The sequence below is a fragment of the Aedes albopictus genome, chromosome 2 (assembly GCF_035046485.1).
Source record: "Aedes albopictus strain Foshan chromosome 2, AalbF5, whole genome shotgun sequence".
Taxonomy (NCBI): Eukaryota; Metazoa; Arthropoda; class Insecta; order Diptera; family Culicidae; genus Aedes; species Aedes albopictus.
In genome coordinates, this window is record NC_085137.1 from 326,115,486 (window position 1) to 326,129,961 (window position 14,476).

The window sequence follows — 14,476 nt, forward strand, 5'->3', positions numbered from 1 at the left end:
AAGATGGGCTTCAAAGATCGCAATCAGCCGCAATAATTAGGTGCCTTTTTGGGTCGGTTTTTTCCCACTGTGCGACGCGTGTAAATAAATCTATGTTGGAGTGTGAGGTAACGGTGTGTGGCGAACATGGGGAAACTGCGAGCTCACTGCACTTTACAGAGAATTCTGCAACGTAGGTATTTGCAACGGATCTGGTCCTTGAACTTGTAGTTATGACCCTCATGAAATTGATCAAACATTTCTCATCATGAAATATAACTCGTTAAATGGCACCAATAGTCCTGCTACTCATGCAGAATTAAGCCGGTATGTATCAAATAAGAACTCAATTCCAAAATCCACTTTATCAATTATCCAATTATGTCTAAAAACTGTCAAGTTCATTAAAACGATCAACTTCTAATCTGGCAAGATATCGTTCATAGCTAAAAATTGTGGACTTGATAAATGTGTGTTACCACAACATCAACCTCCAAACTTATTAATTTACCTAGTGCTTAATAAAGTTGCTTACGGCGGTGCCTCAATTACGGTTTCGGTAGCAATGCAACTGCCACTAGATATCACTAGCAAAATCAAGTTAGTAGTAATGGCTTGCTTTAATCACAGCGATTATTAAAAGGTGTGATCAAATGTTAATCACATGCTAATTACTCTAACCGCAAAAAAAAAAATGGGCATGGGCCCTAAACTGAAACTGACAAATAGATACGTAGTCGTATGATAAACTTGAGTTATGTGATGTTGATAACAGATAATTACTAGGCGGTTGACATTCGACTAAATTGTTGCATATACTGCGATGCAACACTATGATAATGTTGATTTTAACCATTAAAAGCGAACAGCACCATTATAAGGGTGGATGAAATTTTGATTAATGGTTCTCTGATTATCGGTTTCGGTTAGTTTGCAATGCTCAATTTATAATTTTAAATTGCTTCTCCCGTTTATCGCACTGCAGTATGTAAAAAAAAAAATCCAAATTATCGAGCATTTGAGCTTGAAGATGAGATGAAAGCACATCTACACGATGGAAATTATGCAATTTCGTTAAAGAGGCGTCAACAATTAATCCAATCAGTTTTCTTTCGTAGGTGGACGGCGTACATCGAGGCCTATTAATACACTGAAACGAATCCATCAACGAATAAAAAAGTACATAAATCACTTACCACAACATTATGTATCACGTTCGCCATGGTCGATCACCGGGTGGATGTGTGCGTAATTGCAGTTGCGGATGGTATAGGATCACAGAATAGGTTGCGGTTAATGGTTAAATGAAGATGGAAAAATATAGGAACTGAAGCACTAAAACGGTTTTCTTCTCTTTTATCGATTTGGATTGATCACACACTTTCCATGAATAATTGTAACACACAATTTAAACCTGAAATTAGAGAAACATAGTAAGATTAATTTATGATTTAGTTTTCATCGGGAACAGATAACAAGTGTCGCTTTGGTTGATTGTTTGCTTTCCGTGCGGAGTGAGCAATAGCGCTTAAGTTTGTATATCTAGACTAACATTTGAAAAGGGCGGAACAACCATTGCAAATTCTCACTTGTTCCGTCCCTCCTGGGCGTATTTCAATATTTCTATGCAAACTTTTCCCGTTAACAGATAGAGGGGAGTCAGATCTATCTGTTACTGGTAAAAGATTTCATGAATAATGGGGGGTAAGCCTAGGAGGGACGGGAGAAGCAGAAATTCGAAATGGCTGTTACGCCCTTTTCAAATGTTGGTCTAGATATGTTGTCGCGTATTTATTGTAAATATTATACGATCACCTGACGTGGGTGGTCGATTGTTTGCTTTCCGCGTGAAGAGAACAACATCACTGCAGTCTGCACGGCATGCTTCAACTTCAAAAGGTCATATTACTTATCAAAGTGAATCCTGACCCAACGAAAGGCCCTACTAACAATCACTCCTTCTCGCAGCCTTTGGTGGAGACGTGCGGTAAACGCCAACTTTCACATAACAAAGGTTGCTTTTAACATTCCTTCCCTTTTCCAACCTGACTGCAAGGACGCGGCCGACTTCGTTATTGTACCGGTAAAGAGAGCCTCTGAAGCGTGCGCAGTGAGAATGTTGACCACTCCCAGTCAATTATTCAGTTGATTCATTGTGCAACTGTCATTGGTTCGGGTCAATCACGGAGTAGCAATCATAGATATGTGCAGTCAGGCTAAGCTAAGCTAAGCTAAGCTAAGGAACAGATAACAAGTGTCGCTTTTATTATCTTGAAATTATGTATTGCAACTGTACGTTTTTCCGTCGTGTTTGTCAGTGTTATTAACTTTTATGCGTACCGTAATCCGGGGTATCATTGATCAGCGGGGTAACATTGATCGGCTTGACCCACCTCATGAAATGTTCAAACAACCATTTTACTTTGAATCAGTTTCAACTATGGAATGGTATATCGTAATCTGCTATCATTTAGCTATTAAATGACATGCAATTTATGAAAATTGAATTTCATAAACATTGAATTAAATCGATTTTTCCATAACTGTGTTTCGTAACGCAATGAGATACACTGTCAAACATTCATGCTTGGCGTGAATATTAGATATAATATGAGGTTCGAAATCACTGTATTACTTCAATATGATATCCTAGAGTTGGATTTAATAAACGAAACTTTTATGAAAATGCTATTTTCCAGTAAAATATACGACTTATTAAAAGTCGACTATCAATTCCTCAAGCCATTGCCTACCTTTAGGCGATATTCGTGGTTTAGAGGGTTTTAATCCTAAAATAACTTAAAAAGTACATTATTTGTAAGAATTTGGACAACATATTCGAAATCAGCGACCCTGAATTTAGTAAGTAAGGGTATTTTCAGCACAAATGAACATTGATCACTGACATGATAAATGTTACCCCAAATCAACACAATCAAAAATTAGATTTAAAAACCTATTTAAACATGTTTTAAAGTTTTACAATACTTTTTTGAGTAGCTTAACATAATCTCAGAGGGCCAGTACTTCTTTTAAAAATATAAAACACTAGCTGTCCCGGCAAACGTCGTACTGCCTGCCTACTGTGTTTTTTGACGTGCAGCTCGATAGGGACGCTCCCCGCAGAGTCATTTGTATGGGAGCCCCCCGTTCCAGTGACCGGAGAGATCTCACACCAAGCTAAGAACCTTCCCCGGCCCCGACAGCACTCACATACAAAATTTCACACCGATCGGTCCAGTAGTTTCCGATTCCATAGCGGTCAGACAGACAGACAGACAGACAGACAGACAGACAGAAATTCATTTTTATATATATAGATGTAACATTTGCCTTAACAAGAGAATTATTCAAGAAAGATCGAAAATTCTGATCAATGTTACCCCGGATTACGGTAACATTTTTTTTTTGTGATGCCCGAAGTTCAACTAAAGATAATGCAAAGGAGGGATGCGTATATAAGTTGGTGAGCTGGTTCCATACTATTATTTTTTGTGACTGTTTAGTAAAATGTTTTAGCACATAAGGTACACTGGGGCAAATTGAAGCGGGCGGGGCAAGATGAATCGCGAAGTTTTGAAATAGTTTTCAATACATTTTAGTTTTTGATCCAAACAATCTTTTTTGTTTGAATCAAAAACCATGTGTTGGCATTGAAGCTGTTCATTATCCTTGGATAACATATTGTTAACCCGCTGTTTCATCTTGCCCCACTCATTTCAACTTGCTCCGGTGTACCTCATCTTAAAAGGTGTAAGCAATATGACTTCTTAAAACAACTAGAGATAGTTATCTAATATATATTTAACGAACGCTGTTCACTAGTCTCAACGAGTTATCAAGGACGACCATTGCTATCAGTACTCAACATTATCTTTTTTGGTCTTGCATTTGTGAATGATTGATTCGTTCGAGAATCGATAAGATGAATTTCACAAGGGATACGTACAGTGTCTAACCGTGTACAAAAGTGTTGTTTATTCCACAGATTGGACAGAAAAAAAAATTTCTGGTATTTTTCCTTCAAAGAATTCATCATAAAGATCTTGCTAAGATTCCGTTACAACGATCATGTAAACATCACGGTGTGATCAGTTTCATACTCACGCTTTAGTTTCTCGTTAAATTCTTGTAATACGTCTACTCAGAATATGCTAACCTTCTACATATACCTACGACGACGTATAGAAATAACAGAATTGTAGAAAAGTAAGTTTTTACTTTAGTCCACGTTCAACATGGATCTATTCCACGAGAAAGAGTGCCACACCTTACCGGTAATTGAACCAGTAGAAAAACACATAACAAGCAGATCAGTAGCACCTGAGCTCATATACCCACAATCATTTGCGTGTAGTCAAACACTTCATCGGCTGTACAACTTCACTCACGTCCATGAATGAAAACAAAAGTGAAGAAAGGTATAATTGCATAATACTTCTCGGTTGGCGCGCTATACGGTGGCCCAGCCCCTTGTCGGCATCTCAGGCTTGCTGTTGGTCCGGTCTGGCGGATTGATAACAGAGAGAAAAGAGCCTATAAGTGGAGGTACAGTCGAGACTCTTATAAGATCACTGGTCGGGGGGCGCAATAGGAATCCGCTTAATAGGAGACTAAGAGCTTATGGGATTTCGGCATTTTGGGGGTGTGGCCTATTATCTCGGGTGTGTTAAGAGTTAACGCAATACTTTCTTCGGCCAAGTTTTAGGGCTTAATAAGATCTACCATTTAGAACTTTGGTTCATATGATTAGTTAGCAATTTGGCCGCTAGAGGGACCATCAACAATTTGATGCTAAATTGCACTACGGGAACCATATCAGGTTGTCAAGAAAACGTTACGATATGCGACAGCTCAAGACCCTGATAATTTGGAAGGATAGTGTCTTCGGGAAAATTGTTGGGTACGCCAATAACTTACTGACGATGAGTTGCGAAGTTCGAAATTCCTCCACTGGGCGGCGCTAGTGAGCAAGTAAAATTTCAAAACCTCATATCTCAGAATCCCGATAACTTAGGAAGATGGTGTCTTCGGCAAAGTTGATCAGTATGGCATAAACTTACATAAATATAAACACTTGTTTCGCAATTCTGCCACTAGGCAACGTTTACCGGGTTTTTTCGTCTTTTTTCGAATTTTTTGGCGGTTTTTCGGCTTTGCATGTTCACTAGCGCCGCCTAGTGGCAGAATTGCGAAACAAGTGTTTATATTTATGTAAGTTTATGTCACTCTGATCAACTTTTCCAAAGACACCCACATTCTAAGTTATCAGGATTCTGAGCTATGAGATTTCTAAAATTTGTATGTTCACTAGTGCCGCCTAGTGGCAGAATTGCGAAACAATTGTTTATTTTTATGTAAGTTTATGTCATTCTGATCAGCTTTGCCAAAGACACCATCTTTCTAAGTTATCGGGGGGAGCGACACTAGTTTTGCCAAGCCGAAAAACCGCCAAAAAAATCGAAAAAAGACGAAAAAACCCGGTAAACGCCGCCTAGTGGCAGAATTGCGAAACAAGTGTTTATTTTTATAAAAGTTTATGTTATACTGATCAACTTTGCCGAAGACACCAACTTTCTAAGTTATCAGGATTCTGAGCTATGAGATTTCTAAAATTTGCTTGTTCACTAGCGCCGCCCAGTGGAGGAATTTCGAACTTCGCAACTCATCGTTAGTAAGTTATTGGCGTACCCAACAACCTTCCCGAAGACACTATCCTTTCAAATTATCAGGGTCTTGAGCTGTCGCATATCGTAACGTTTGCTTGACAACCTGATATGGCTCCCGTAGTGCAATTTAGCATCAAATTATTGATGGTCCCTCTAGCGGCCAAATTGCCAACTAATCATATGAACCAAAGTTCTAAATGGTAGATCTTATCAAACCCTAAAACTTTGCCGAAGAAAGTATTGCGTTAACTCTTAACACACCCGAGATAATAGGCCACACCCCCAAAATGCCGAAATCCCATAAGCTCTTAGTCTCCTATAACGCTCACCCCTGTCTAGTAGGAGTTCGTTTAATAGGAGTCCGTTTAATAGGAATTCGTTTAGTAAGAGACTCGACTGTATAAGCGGTCGGTATTCAGTTACCGAAGGCAAGCACCGCGTCGCACCGGTGCAGACAGATTCACTTTCAATTGCAATAATTTTTCAATTACCACTGCCCTCGACTGCGCTGGCTGGGTACTCAACACCCAAGAAGAGAGAAGAAAAAAAAACAGACGGCACAGTAAGAAATGGGCCAATGGAGACGCAAAAGAAAGCATTGAAAGTGAGTTTGCCAAGCGCTCTCGCTTCAGCAACGCTGCTTCTACCGCTTCTCTTGCTCATTTAAGAGGTACAGTCAGGGGAGAATGGTATAAAACTGGTATATGGGACTGATGGAGGTATAAACCGTAAAAATACTTGATCCTTATCAGGAGGAGCTGTCCATAAACCACGTAGTAAGTTTATCCCCTAAGTGATCTTTTCTCCACACCCTTGGATTTTTCCAAGAATTCCTCCAGAAATTCCTCCAAGGATTGCTCCAGGAATTTCTGTAGTGATTCCTCCGAGAATTCCTCTAGAGATTCTTCCAGGAATTCCTCTAGAGCTTCCTCCAATAATTCTTCCTGGCATTCCTCCAGGGGCTACTCCAAAAATTCCTTCAGGATTACCACCACGAAGTCCTACAGTGATTCCTCCAGGAATTCCTCAAGGAATTCTTCCAACATGTAATTAACCTTCCTTTTACATCACGTTTAGAGCATCTCGCTGACCTAGTGTACGGTTTAGGTGAAAAATGACCCTAATATCAAAGAGGGGTTTAAAAAGTATCCCAGAAATTCCTCCAGGGATTCCCCCAGGAATTGGTCCATGTATTTATTCAGGAATTCCTACAGAAATTCCTCCAGAGATTCCGTTCGAAATTCCACAGGAACTGATCCAGGTATATCTCCAGAAATTCAACCAGTAATTCTTCCAAAAATTCCTCCAGGAATTGCTCCAGGAAGTCCTCCAAGGATTCCTTCAGATGTTCCTCCAAGAATTCTTCGGAGAATTCCCCTAGAGATTCCTCTAGTAATTCTTCCAGGCATTCTTCAAGAAATTCCACCAATATTTTATTAAAAAAGGACTCTAAAAATTCCTCCAGGGATTTACCCAGTGATTGATCCAGGTATTCCTCCAGAAATTCCTCCAAGATTTTATTAGGAAAGGACCCCAGAAATTCCTCCAGGTATTCCCCCAGGAATTGATCTAGGTTTTTCCTCAGGAATTGCTCCAATAATTTCTCCAGGGATTCCTTCCGGAATTCCCTCACAAATTGATCCAGGTATATCTTCTGGAATTCCTTCATAAGCTCTTTGAGAGAATTCTCTTTAAATTCTTCCAGGAAGTGCTCCAGGGATTCCTTCAGTAGTTCCTCTCAGGATTCTGTGAGGAATTCATCTAAAGATTCCTCCAGCAATTCTTCCAGGCATTCCTCAAGGAATTTCTCCTAGATTTTATTAACAAAGGACTCCAGAAATTCCTACAATGATTCTCTCAGTAATTGATCCAGGTATTTCTTCAGGAATTTCTTCAGGAATTTTTTCAGGAATTGATCCAGGTATATCTCCAGGAATGCCTCCAAAAATCCTGCCTGGATTTCTTTCAGGAATTTCTTCAGGAAGTCTCTCAAGGGTTTCTTCAGAAGTTCCTTTAAAGATTCTACCATTCTTCCAGGAAATCCTCGAGAGATTCCTCCAAGAAGTTCACTAGATTTCTCCAGGATTTTCTTTTTCAGACATGTTACCGTTTAGGTACTTTCACCTTAACCTTCCGTAACTCGCGCGGTTGACTACCTGCGTCTGCACCACGCTACTGCTGAGTACAAAAAGCGAGATTTTTTCAACGTGTTGTACAAAATACAACAGCGCGATCGCTCGAGGGTTAAGAAAGAAGCCCTAATAGAGTGAGAACAGTGGCGGTAAGAGATAGAACTCAGCCGATAGAGATGCTTACTCACCAGCATACTGCGATTCGGTATGCATTTATGAGAGCCACGTTAATAGCTGTTAATAAATAAGGATTAAACCTAAACGATGAGTTCTATATAGTCAAATAAATGCTTAATTAATTATTCACTGCAAAATCTATCAAAAACCCTATGTAATAGTATCATTTTTACCATATAAAGTAGCTTAGCTAGTTATACTACACTCCAGGGGAAACGGTAAAATCAAAAATGTACCTACACTTTACATACACACAAACACTTACCAATGGGATTAAGAAGTATAAGGGAAATTTGGATAAGGAATGAACGAATGAGGAATAAAATGGGAAATTTGTCATCAGGAAAAGAGAAAAGGGGGTCAGCTACGAGTCTAATAAGCGAAACCAGGTCTTTTCCACGTTGACCAGCAAGCCATTAGGACGAGCTCAGCCAAAGAAAGTTATCCCAAGTATAAGTTTGAAGATAGTTACTATCATATCGTGCATAGTTAAAAAGTGCAGTTTTAGAAGTGGAAAAGTCTAATTTGAAACTTTTCATACCGAAGAATCAGGTATGAAGTGGATAAAAGTTAAGGGACTCGGTAGCATAACCCTTAGTGCCCCCTTTTCTATCGTTCACCAGGACCCATTGTATCCAGGTTTGGAGTCCCTGTCGAACCACCGCCAAGCGGTCGGGTTTCTCCAAAAGGGTTTAGGTGAACCTTTAAGGCACATCGTCAGTCGTGGGCCACTGCGATCAATCCGATCCCCTTCGGAGCAGTTCCCAGGAGTCAATAGTAGCCGACTCTCTCACGACCCCTCCCTCGCTCCTCACCGAAGTCCGTGAAGCGCTCTGTGGTTCAGATCTCACCACGCGCTCGCCGTTCCCGAAGGATCCCGAGGCCGAAAGAACCCGAGGAACCACGTGACTCCACCGAACACCGTAAGAGTTACAGCCCTCCGTAGTCCCAGCTACCGATAGCGGTCTCGAGCAGCTCTCCGGGATTTCCGCAGCTCGCCGCTAACCCCGCCGCAGATTCCCGCGGTAAGCTACAATCCCCACGCAGGCCGGCTTTTACACACTCATACACGCTCATAGATTTGTAAGTACACCTATACACTAAATATACCGTTAAAGAGTACCCCACGACTTTTGCATTCCCGATCAGAATCCGAGCCGACCCTGTATCTGAGGGGAGAAGCTAAGTTAGAGCTCATGGGAGTGAGGGTAACAGACATTCCTCCAAGTATTCCTTCTCTAAAGATTCCTCTAAGAATTCCTTTAGAAAAAACCTTTAGTAAATCTTCCGTGTATTCCAGGTATTTTATTACGAAAGGACCCCAGAAATACCTCCAGGGATTGTTCCAGTAATTGATCTAGGTTTTTCCACAGGAATTGCTCCAGAAATTCCTCCAAGGATTTCTCCCGGTATTCCTTCAGAAATTGATCCAGGTACATCTTCTGGAATTCCTCCAAAAATTCTGAAAGAATCCTCCATAAATTGCTCCAGAGATTCCTTCAGATGTTCCTCTAAGAATTCTTCCAGGAATTCCTTCAGGCATTCCTCAAGGAGTTCCTCCAAGTTTTTATTAACAAAGAACCCCAAAAATTCCTACAGTGATTCTCTCAGTATTTTTTTATCTGTATTAACGAGATTTTAAGCCCTAGGCTAGTTCATTTCGGGATCCACGCTTTGCTTCCCTTCCGAAGGAAGAACTCACATTTTACGAGTTTGTCGGGAGTGGGATTCGATTCCAGGTCCTCGGCGTGATAGTCAAGTATTCATATCATCACACCAGATCCGCTCCACTTCTCTCAGTAATTGATCCAGGTCTTCTTCAGGAATTTCCTCAGGAATCAATTCAGGTATATCTCTGAGAATTCCTCCAAAAATCCTTCCAGGATATCTTTCAGGATTTTTTCCAGGAAGTCCTCCAGGGTTTGTTTCAGAAATTCCTCTAAAGATTCTACAAAGGATTCCTCTGAGATTCCTGCTCAAGCTCTCCCAGGAATGCTTCCAGGAAGTGCTCCAGGAATTCCTCAAAAAATTCCTCCAAGAATTCCTCCACAGATTCCCCCAGCAGTCCATCCAGAAATTTCTCCAGGAATTCCACAAGAAATTCCACTAGAGATTCTTCTAGAGGAATTCCCCCTAGATTTTATCGAGAAATTACCTCGACAGTAGTTCCTCCAGGAATGCCTAAAGAGATAGTTCCAGGAAGTCCTCCAGAGACTCCTCCAAGAATATCACTAGATTCCTCCAGGATTTTTTTCCAGACATTCCTCCAATGTATTCCTCCTGGATTTCATCCGGAAAGTCCTCCAGGCATTCCTACAATTCTTTCAAAGAATTCACTCAGTAATTAAGCCACGTATTTCTTCAGGAATTGCTTCAGAAACTCCTCCAGGTAAACCTCCAAAATAATGTGCCCGCCAAGGATTTCTCCAAAAAATCCTCCATGGATTTCTTCAGGAATTCCTCCAGGAATCCCGCAAGAGATTCCTCCAAGAATTCCTATAGAGATTTTTCCAGGAGTTCATTTAGAGATTCTTCCAAGAAATCCTCTAAAGAATGCCTCCAAGTTATTATAAAGAAATTGCCCCAGGACGTCCTTCGTAAATTTCTCCTGGAATTTCTCCAGGAAATACTCCACGCATTCCTTCAGAAATTCCTCCAAGAGTTCCTCTAGGGATTCTTTCAGAAATATTCTCCAGGGATATCTTAATGAAATTTCAAAAATATTTCTTCAGTAATACATCCAGGGAATTCTTCAAGAATTCCTTCAGAAAATCCTTAAGGGATTCTGCCATCAATTCCTCCACAAATTTCTTCAGAAATTTTACTTGAGATTCCTCCCAGAAGTTTTCTAGGAATTTCTCCACCGATCCCCCAAGAATGCCTCCAAGGATTTCTTCAAAAAATCCACCTGTATTCCTTTCAAAATTCCTTTAGAGATTCTTCAGGAATTTCTCCAGAAATTCTTCAGGGATTTCTTCAGGGATACCTCCAGGAATTCTTTAGAGATTCCATCGGAAAGTTGTCCAGGAATTTCTTTAGGAATTCTTCCAGGAATTTCTTAGGCATTCTCCGAGAATTCCTCTGGGCGTTATTTCAGGAATGCCTACCGGACTTTTTCTAGGGATTTCTCCAGGGCTTCCTCTAGGAATGCCTAAAGTTTTTTTTTTATTTAGAAATTTCTCTAGGGATTCCTCCAAGCATTTTCACCAAGAAATCCTTTAAGAAGTTATTAATGGTTTTCTACACAAACTCCCACAAAGATTCCTCTAGGATTTTTTTTCAGGGATGTTTTAATGGTGTTTCTGTAGAAATTATTGCGGAGATTCTTCCGAAATTTTTTTTCGAAATTCCTTCAGAAATTTCCCCGGGTTTGTAGTGAAAGTTTCCTACAGCAATTGATTTTGGACTTATTCCAAGATACCTTCAGAAATACCAACTGAAGTTTTCTTCCGAAATTTGTGTAGGGATTTCAAAATAAATTTCTTTTGAATTTCCTCCAAGAAGTTGCCAAAGTTTTCCACGGATCCCTTAAAGATTCTTCCCCGTTGTTTCTTCGTGAATGTTCTCAAAGATTCGTTCAGGAATTCTTACTAAGAACGCAAGAGCATTGAATGAACCCGCATGTGTAAAAATCCTAACTCGTGAATTGCAAAATGTCGACAGAATGAGGCAGTTGCCCAAGAGATGCGCCCAAAACTGGAGAACTTGATTTCCAAGGTGTGGACCTCATCGGAATATTTCATGCAAGTGCCACATCAACTGCAACGGAAGCACGCCGTGGCATTAAGGCAAAACGAGGAGTTGACTTCATAGTGATTGAGAAGCAGATGAAGCGAGTTACTCAGTGAAGGTCGACATGCGACGAATCTGTGAGATGAGAATGAGGGAAAACTGCTTCAACTACAGCTTATCCAGCATCCTTGCACCAACGAAAGTAAGCCTGCGTTCCGTTACCAACGATAGCGATCTGCGGTTTATGACATACGCTGCTGCAAGGGGGATGGTAATCAACAGTACCTACCTTGCACCTAATTATATCCTAAAATACACCTGGCCACATTCGAGTGGTGACATTTGCTTCCAGGTCGACAGACGACATTTTTCGTGCGTCATAGATGCGTCCTATCGTGGTCCAAACATTGACTATGATCATTAGTTTGCAGTCGTAATAATTCCGGAAGTCCGGAAAAAACTCCCAAAAAAGATTTGGAAGGGAGAATATAGCTTATAATTCTGTAAAAAAATCAAGATGCGTTTTTGTATTTTAGTTTTTTCTGGAAATTGTTCATATGTGTAATATGAGCCGTTTTCTTTAAAAATATCATAGCTACGGAAAATTAGGCGACCCTGATTTTTTTTTTCAATGTAGTTTTTGTTCATCGATTTTTGATTAAAAAATTGAGAAAAAATAGTTAGTGGCATTTCCCCATCCTGGGCAACTTGGCAAACTTTGGGTTGGAAGTCAGCTTTCTTCAGAAAAATAATAAAAACGAAGGGTAAGGCTTTTGGATAATTAAAATTATATGACATTTAACATAAATCCACGATGAATATTGCTCTCAGTGTATTTTTTTTCTGAAAGTCTTTCAATTATCCTCAAACATTTTCGAACGCATCATTTCAACCCAACAAACCGTTTTCTAGTTTAAATTGTTGAAAATTGAAAATTAAGTAGGCTAACAATGGGTATTATCGGCAGGTTTGTTCTCTTCGTCATGGAGGGTTTTTGTCAGTCAAATTGCCTGAAACTTGGCCATATATTTCAGCTTAGTTGGAAAGGATTTGAGACCAACTCTGAGTTCAATAGGTTTCAAAAAAAACCCCAAAGACGAAGAGAACAAAATGGCCGAGAATAGGTAATTTCCCCTATTTTTGTACGCCTTTTTCAGAAGCTAGGTAAGAAAAAATGTTTATGTGTTGATGTTAAAGTTAATAATTCATGTAATCCAGCAATAACTAAAAAAAACAAACAGTTACTAGAAATCAGAAAAAAATCTCTAGGGATTCCTCAATAAAAGTAACACCAATGTGCATTCTGCTACACTTTCTCCTACTCTCCACTCAAGTATGTTTGGCAGCTGGATGCTTTGGATACCGCTACACATTCATGCATAATTTATCGAGACCACGCCGCGACACGACCTGCCCCACGATACACAGTGCAAGCAAACCAGTGAGCATTTTTCTGCTCGCTCAATGATTGGCGGCGACTCGAGCGATCGAGCTGCTCGGTCACACTGCTGCGCTGCTGCCGTTGAATGTACGGTTCCTAGGGTGTTGTTGTGACTGTCTCCGACAAACGATTCGATAATAAAACGGCCAAATTGCGAGTACAGCTTTATTCATTGAATAGTGCGCAGGGCATATGAATCGAGATGATTCAGTGATTGTAAAAGTTGCACACGATTCAATGGAGCTGCTGGGACAATGCACAAACAATGAAGTGTTTATATACAGCATCTATACAAATGAGGAGATTGTTCTCATGCTTCACTGGTGATACTATCACCGTGACGTGATAGTCGATGTAAAGAAGGTGGGCATTACAGTTGACATGCGTAAATCTTTTTGGAAGATGTGTTTGCACATTTGTGATTTTACTTGAGTTTTGAATATCTTAAGAGTTGATTTTTTATCGGTTAAAGGCTGGGGTTTAAACTATAATAATTCTAGAAAGATCTTTAACGACGTCATAGTGCCATTCTATTAGGTGTTTTAATGGGAATCCTAGGGGTAAAGCAGTATAGAGATTATCATTTAATGGGATTTTAGAACGTTTCTGTTTAGGAGGAAAACCAATTCAAAATTACACATTTCGTTTTATATCGATAGAAATTAATTTTTTCCGACGATGTTTTCAATTTTTTTTTTTTGTTTATATTTATGTGTATTTTAACTTATAGCTAATTCTACACTAGATGTTTTCAAATATTGCGGAACGAATAAAAACTAACCAATCCAAATTTCATCTTTAAGACCTCTCGAAACCCTACAATTTTTTTTTCTTCGAGGCATAATTGTCAAAGTGATTGCGTATACCCATAAGGCACTGGACTGTTTTGGTTTTTATGGGATTTTGAAGTTTCTTGGCCTTGTTGTTTACAAAATTTCCATAGGAGTGAAAGAGAAGGAGAGAAATTCATGCAGTGCCCTATGACCGGATTTATCAATGTGGGTTCCCGGACTCAGAAGGGCGAACGGGACGGTCTGGGAAATATTCGCCATTGCTCTTTTGCTACTAAGATGGTTATCTCAGATTCTACTTCATATTTTGCAACAAAAACCTATCATTGTGTATGCTCACTTGCAGTGCCTATGCTGATTGTTTTTCAGCATCTTCAGTGCGATAGAACTCGAGATTACCATCTTCAAAATCGCGAGGCAAATTGTTAGGCAAGATAGGAAAAATAACACGGCGTCCCGTTTCACCATAAAGATGTGTGGGCCCTTTTTCAAAGGAATACATTTTTGCTAATATATAGGTTAGGGAAAAAATATTCCCGTAGATTCACATGCTGT

General features: G+C 39.9%; 1 long non-coding RNA gene across 1 annotated transcript in view; it reads right to left on the reverse strand.

Annotated features, from left to right (window-relative positions):
- The window catches only part of LOC109399490 (uncharacterized), a 128,382-nt gene that overhangs the window by 73,004 nt on the left and 40,902 nt on the right, over positions 1-14,476 (reverse strand). The window contains exon 3 of the long non-coding RNA XR_009997836.1: positions 1,176-1,393. This is a non-coding gene — a long non-coding RNA (uncharacterized LOC109399490). The remainder of the gene's footprint in view (positions 1-1,175; positions 1,394-14,476) is intronic.